The sequence below is a fragment of the Triticum aestivum genome, chromosome 1A (genome assembly GCF_018294505.1).
Source record: "Triticum aestivum cultivar Chinese Spring chromosome 1A, IWGSC CS RefSeq v2.1, whole genome shotgun sequence".
Classification (NCBI taxonomy): domain Eukaryota; kingdom Viridiplantae; phylum Streptophyta; class Magnoliopsida; order Poales; family Poaceae; genus Triticum; species Triticum aestivum.
The window spans coordinates 289,922,179-289,927,916 of record NC_057794.1 but is presented as its reverse complement, the minus strand read 5'-3'; the positions used below and the strand labels follow the sequence as shown (position 1 = coordinate 289,927,916).

Sequence of the window (5,738 nt, the reverse complement as noted above, 5' to 3'; positions counted from 1 at the left end):
CAAAGAGAGAGAAGAATCCATCTAGCTAATAACTATGGACCCGAAGGTCTGTTGTAAACTACTCACACATCATCGGAGAGGCTATGGTGTTGATGTAGAAGCCCTCCGTGATCGACCCCCCCTCCCCTCCGACAAAGCGCCGAAAAAGGCCCCAAGATGGGATCTCACGGGTATATAAGGTTTCGATGGTGGAAATAGGGTTTCGTGGTGCTCCTGGATATTTTGAGGGTATATGGGTATATATAGGGGGAAGGAGTAGGTCGATGGAGCTGCGAGGGACCCACGAGGGTGGGGGCGCACCCTCCTGCCTCGTGGCCTCGTCGCTTCTTTCTTGACGTCCACTCCAAGTCTCCTGGATCACGTTTTTTCCGAAAACGATCCTCACGAAGGTTTCATTCCGTTTGGATTCCCTTTGATATTTCTTTTCTGCGAAACACTAAAATAGGCAAAAAAACAGCAATTTGCACCGGGCCTTCAGTTAATAGTTTAGTCCCGAAAATAATATAAAAATGCATAATAAAGCCCATTGAACATCCAAAACAAATAATATAATAGCATGAAACGATCAAAAATTATAGATACGTTAAAGACGTATCAGCTCCTGTCGATCGGGAGCGGGCTTTGCGGGCGGTTGCACCCTGCATCACCAACATCGTGCGCCTCGAGAAGCAGTGGGACTTCGGTGGTGTTTAGGTGTCCTCTGCATGGGCATGTCCATGTCTCGGCACAACATGACCATTGGATCAAACTCAGACAGTGCAGATCGGTCACTGCAGCACAAAGCATGTGGGTGTGTTTGGTTGCATCCTCATCTAAATATAGTTGTTCCCCCTTCATGTATTTGTGTTAACCTACTAGTGTGGACTCATGCAACCTTCATGCACTCTGCCAAACACCCAAAAGTGGGTCGAGAAGGGAAGTTTTGCTCCCATCCCATGCACCCTTCATACACCCTGCCTAACACTGATCCGTGCTTCATATGATTCATGTTTCGTGGAGTACTATAGCATTGTATTCTCCATGTGATGTAGACCTAGTTCTATTAACATTGATCTCACCATTCATTCTCGACCGGATAGTCGAAAAAGTGGTACTATGTTACAACTATTCTCGGTCTCGACCGGATAGTCGAAAAAGTGGTACTATGTTACAACTATTCTCGGTCTTATAACGAAGAGGTTGCCTAGTTTGAACCGAACACTGTACTTGATCTCTCGTCCTATCACAAACAAGTCTCTTCCCCCGAGAATTACTGTTCATACTAGATCCTATCACAAACAAGTCTCTTCCCCCGAGAATTACTGTTCATACTAGATCTTTTAAGGCACGTGTTGCTGCGCCCGTATATTTGATACTTGACATTTGGAGACATGAAACATATATGTTAAATTTGCACAGACATATTTGTATATTTGTTAACATAGAAGAGTTTATTTTGAATTGACATATTTTGATGAATTACAAAAAAACTTACTACTATTTTAATCAATTTGGAATAAATCTAAAACAAATTTGTGACTTCAAACTGCATAAAATTTAGTACTAACAAGTTTTTTTATGCATAGATACAAAAGCAAGAAAAACATGCAACAATAATATTGCCAATAGCTACAGCACCCTCAGCATAAAACCTTGTCCTTGAGCATAGATAACAAGGGAAGAAACTGCTATGTCAAAAGTCCAATAGTGACTAGAATGAACATAAGAAACATATATTTAGGCGGCGGATTAATAACCAACTTTGGCAGGTATCAAAGAAAGTCTCTAGGAAGCAACCAAACAGGTTCTAATGAAAATAAAGAAATATCAATTTTCCATAAGACAATATCTTAACATGATTGTCTACAATGCTCTAGAAAGATGCTAATTACAGATTTCACTCGGATCACCGTCAATGGAAAGATGCCAGTCACGAAAACTCAAAAGGCCTAAGCAATTGACCTATACGATGAATAACAAGAAAAAAAGGAAAGAACAAAGATGTCGAAATAACAGAGGAAGAAAAGGAAAACGGAAGATATGATGAGTGTCGTGTTGTGTAGAAGGTCAGCTCCACAGGGCTTGTCTACGCAGATCCCTTGTTGACCTATGGATACACGGTCTCAATGCAGCAAATATACATCCATTTCTATCAAGCTCCAATGAAGAATACTGCATTCTCAGATAAAAAAGGCTCATCAACAGTCTAGGTCAACAAAGCCTATAAAGAAATATCATACATCAATAGCTGGAATTTGTAGATAATAAAAATTAAAGTGATCACTCACGTGTGTCAAAAGAAACATTTAAGGGTGCCACTTTTAAGTGCAAATAAATTTATTCCAAAATAGATTACAGTTTGAGAGCTGTCTAAGCATTCTATGTTGGTACTTAAAATCAGAAGTACAAAAACATAGGCTCCCAAATAAATACTTATGAAGATTGTAAGCATATATAGTAATTTTGATCAAGATGTTCTATGAGACACATGGAAATGAAACTAATTAATCATTTATGAAAACAGGGAGGTTATGGAACAACCATAAAAAAATTGTCACATAGAAGGATGCAAGGTCAAACTTGAAGAAGCAGCGTCATATATCTTCTCCGTGGAACAACAGAAGAAAAATTAGAACAAATTTCATCATTGCAGACCATCAAAGCATCTTTACGTACTGATGATGAAGGAGTTTAAGCTTTGATAAGACAGAATATAACCAATGTCATTTTAAAGTAATTGTATTTCTGATCCATGGGTGACCTAGAGAACTTATGGGATACTAATAACGACATTAGTTTAAGGTAGATCCATATAGACAGATTGAAACTCATTTCAAGCTTGTGCTGCAGGCATCCTTCTATGTGAATCTTTTTATAGAAAGCACTTAACAAAATCCACTGCCTCTGTCAGAGAAGGACAATGTTATTCCTTATGGTGCCAGATTCCGCATGTGCGCAAAAAACGATGCTGCCACAAAGGGGGATATGTACAGTAACATATATGCTCCAGGCATTAGCTTCTATGATAGCATCTATGCGGAAATTTAGGAGCAACATAATAAAGTGCTAACATAATAAGCACTTCCAACCATATTATTTAGGCTCTAATCTGCATAAAAGCGTTAAAACATATGAACAAACATGCCATGTCAACAACATAGAGAACCAAAAATCGACCAGTACTACTCATGACCCAAGTTGTACAAGTACACTAATAAATCCATGACAAATGTAATTAGCTAAGGATCCAACAGAAGCTAACAAGCTTATTGAAGTTACCTAACAGAGGCGCACTGAAATAGAAACACCGGCACAAAAGCAAGGCTACCCCCTTTGCCGTTACCAAGGATCTATCTTTGTCCCTTGATTTGAAACCGAGGAAAGCGTGCGCTCGACCTCCTGGCTTGGGCAAAGCAGAGACACAGTGTCGCCCTCATTTGCTCGCCCTCTATGTGAATCTTCTATCATACCGGCGGCAACTATCGAAGCCTCTCAAATCCGGTCACAAATCGAAGGTAAAAGTCAAGATACTAAAAAGTAGTATCTTGGTCTGGATCATGATTGACCATATGCTTAGAATATTACTAGTTCCCTATGCAAAAGGTTCGCTACATTTTCATGATCCCCGTCCTCTATCCACCTTTGGCTTCATAGAGGCCACGTTATTCTCACCATGATCCATCTTGAACCTCTTGGCATCAACTTTTAATTTTGCTTCCTTACCTGAAAATCAGAATAGATGACGCCTGATCAGTGTCAATGTTACACAATAGTGACCGTCACAATTGTTTAACAAAATGAAGCTCACCTGATCTATGGCACTCGTGGAAGGGTCCTTGATTTTGCTTTTCATCTACAGAAAAGCAAACAGGTAAAGTGTTATCTTTACTTCTTTAGACAGGTATAAATTTGGCGTATCAAATGCATTTACATGAATGGATGAATGCCATAAATGAGAATGAGCATGTGGTTCATTGATAATATAGGTACAACACATCTTAGGTAGCAGCAACAAAGATGACCTCTTCTAAATAAAGAAAGTAGGACTGATGATTTCACCTTGTATGGCATTGTTCTCTAGATCAAAATGCACGAGCCTTCCGAGTATCCTTTTCATCTTGAAAGGGCATAACTTCCTATTAGAGCGTCAAGAAGCCATCCTGCAGCCAGGACACATTAAGAAAATTTCAAGCCTTCTTGCAGTCAGTACACATTACGAAATTTCCTATATGGTGCACAACAGATTACAAAATCTCATTGATGCATTGACTAACTACTCTAAAAAGCAAAATCTAACAATCAAATTGTCATATTAAGACCCTGTTTGGAAAGCCTCCACTCCCCCACCACGGAGCAGAGCGGACGGAGCGCCCTTTTGGCCACTTAGTAGATTATACTTGCATGCCACTCCGCTCCGGAGCAGAGCTGCAAAGTGGGAGTGAGTCCGAACAGGCCTTAAGTGTGACAATATTTCTAACTAACATGATCATATATCCACCATTATCAACAACAGATTACAAAATCTCTTTGATGCATTGACTAACTACTCTAAATAGAAAAATCTAACAATCGAATTGTCATATTAAGTGTGACAATATTTCTAACTAACATGATGAGATATCCACCATTATCAATGAGCAGCTTGAGGCACTCGATCGACCTCTAAGATGAAAGCATAGATGTCTTCACATGAGTTTCCAAAGTAACCCATAAAATCCAATCTGACCTCCTCAAATCCAACAGTGATGTGGTGGTGAAGCGGATTCGAGGTGATGGATCCAACAGTCCAAGGGGGGCTACGAGGGGCACCGCCCAGCTTGTCTGTGGCATGAAGACCCGGAGGTGGTGGTCATCGTGGCGACACAAGGAATCTGGGCCATGAAGGGGTGGGAAGACGTGGAACTCCCCGGCTTAAGCACCGCGACGGCGGCGGCGCACCACATGTTCTCCGGTCGGTAGAGAGAAGGAGAGATCGGGGAGGAGGTCTCGTCAAGGAGGAGAGAGCCCTGGTCGCATGTGCCTCACCCCGTCCTATCTGCGAGAGCATAAGTAAGGGGTCAGCGACAGGGATAACCAGATGCGCGCCGGCGGCGCCGCCGAAATTGTATACTCTCCTCCCTTCCCGCAACTGAAATTTCGGCGGTGCATGATGGGGCACAGATCGTGCGAGACAGCGAGAGAGACGCGAGGCAGGGGAGGGGATGGGAGGGGGCGGCTTCACTGCATTTTTTTTGAGGAGTCTTCGGCTGTTCGCTTCCGGACCACGAAGGCCTTCATGCGGGCGAGTGCCCAATCAACCACGCTGCTCCAATTTTGCCGCGGGAGCAGCTGCCCCGTTCAGTCATGAGAAGTGTGGCGTGAGAGTTTTATCGGACGGCCGAAAACATCTAAAAGTGAAGATCTGATGACTGTGAATGCTAATGGCATGAGAGAGCTCCTAAGGTGCATAGTTATAATGTCTTAAAATAGTTGACATGCGCACAACATCATTTATTATCGTCATATCTTACTACACTAGCAACAATATTATGTAGTACTGACGTATGAACCACTGCACATGCCTAGTAGTAGGAGCACTATGTATGTTCAAGTGGCTACCGTGTTTCACACTCCTCCATCATAAGAGTGGAAACGCTTGCTGTAATCTTTTTTCTTCTTTAGAAAAACAGTGGACGCGCTCTACCGTGTGGATCCTCCTCGACGGTCGTCGGGAACCTTGCTACTCACTTTCACTGACGTGTGGGACAGCCAGCATCAGG

General features: G+C 42.1%; 1 long non-coding RNA gene across 2 annotated transcripts; it reads right to left on the bottom strand.

Moving 5' to 3' along the window:
* Positions 1 to 1,796: 1,796 nt before the first annotated feature.
* Positions 1,797 to 5,212, bottom strand: LOC123119598 (uncharacterized). 2 transcript variants are annotated; one of them, XR_006458783.1, is made up of 5 exons: positions 5,109 to 5,183; positions 4,706 to 5,014; positions 4,039 to 4,139; positions 3,788 to 3,832; positions 1,797 to 3,702 (listed from the first exon to the last, which is right to left on the bottom strand). It is a non-coding gene; the product is annotated as an uncharacterized lncRNA (long non-coding RNA). The 2 variants fall into 2 exon arrangements; XR_006458780.1 differs by having other exon boundaries at positions 4,706 to 5,212.
* Positions 5,213 to 5,738: the final 526 nt, after the last annotated feature.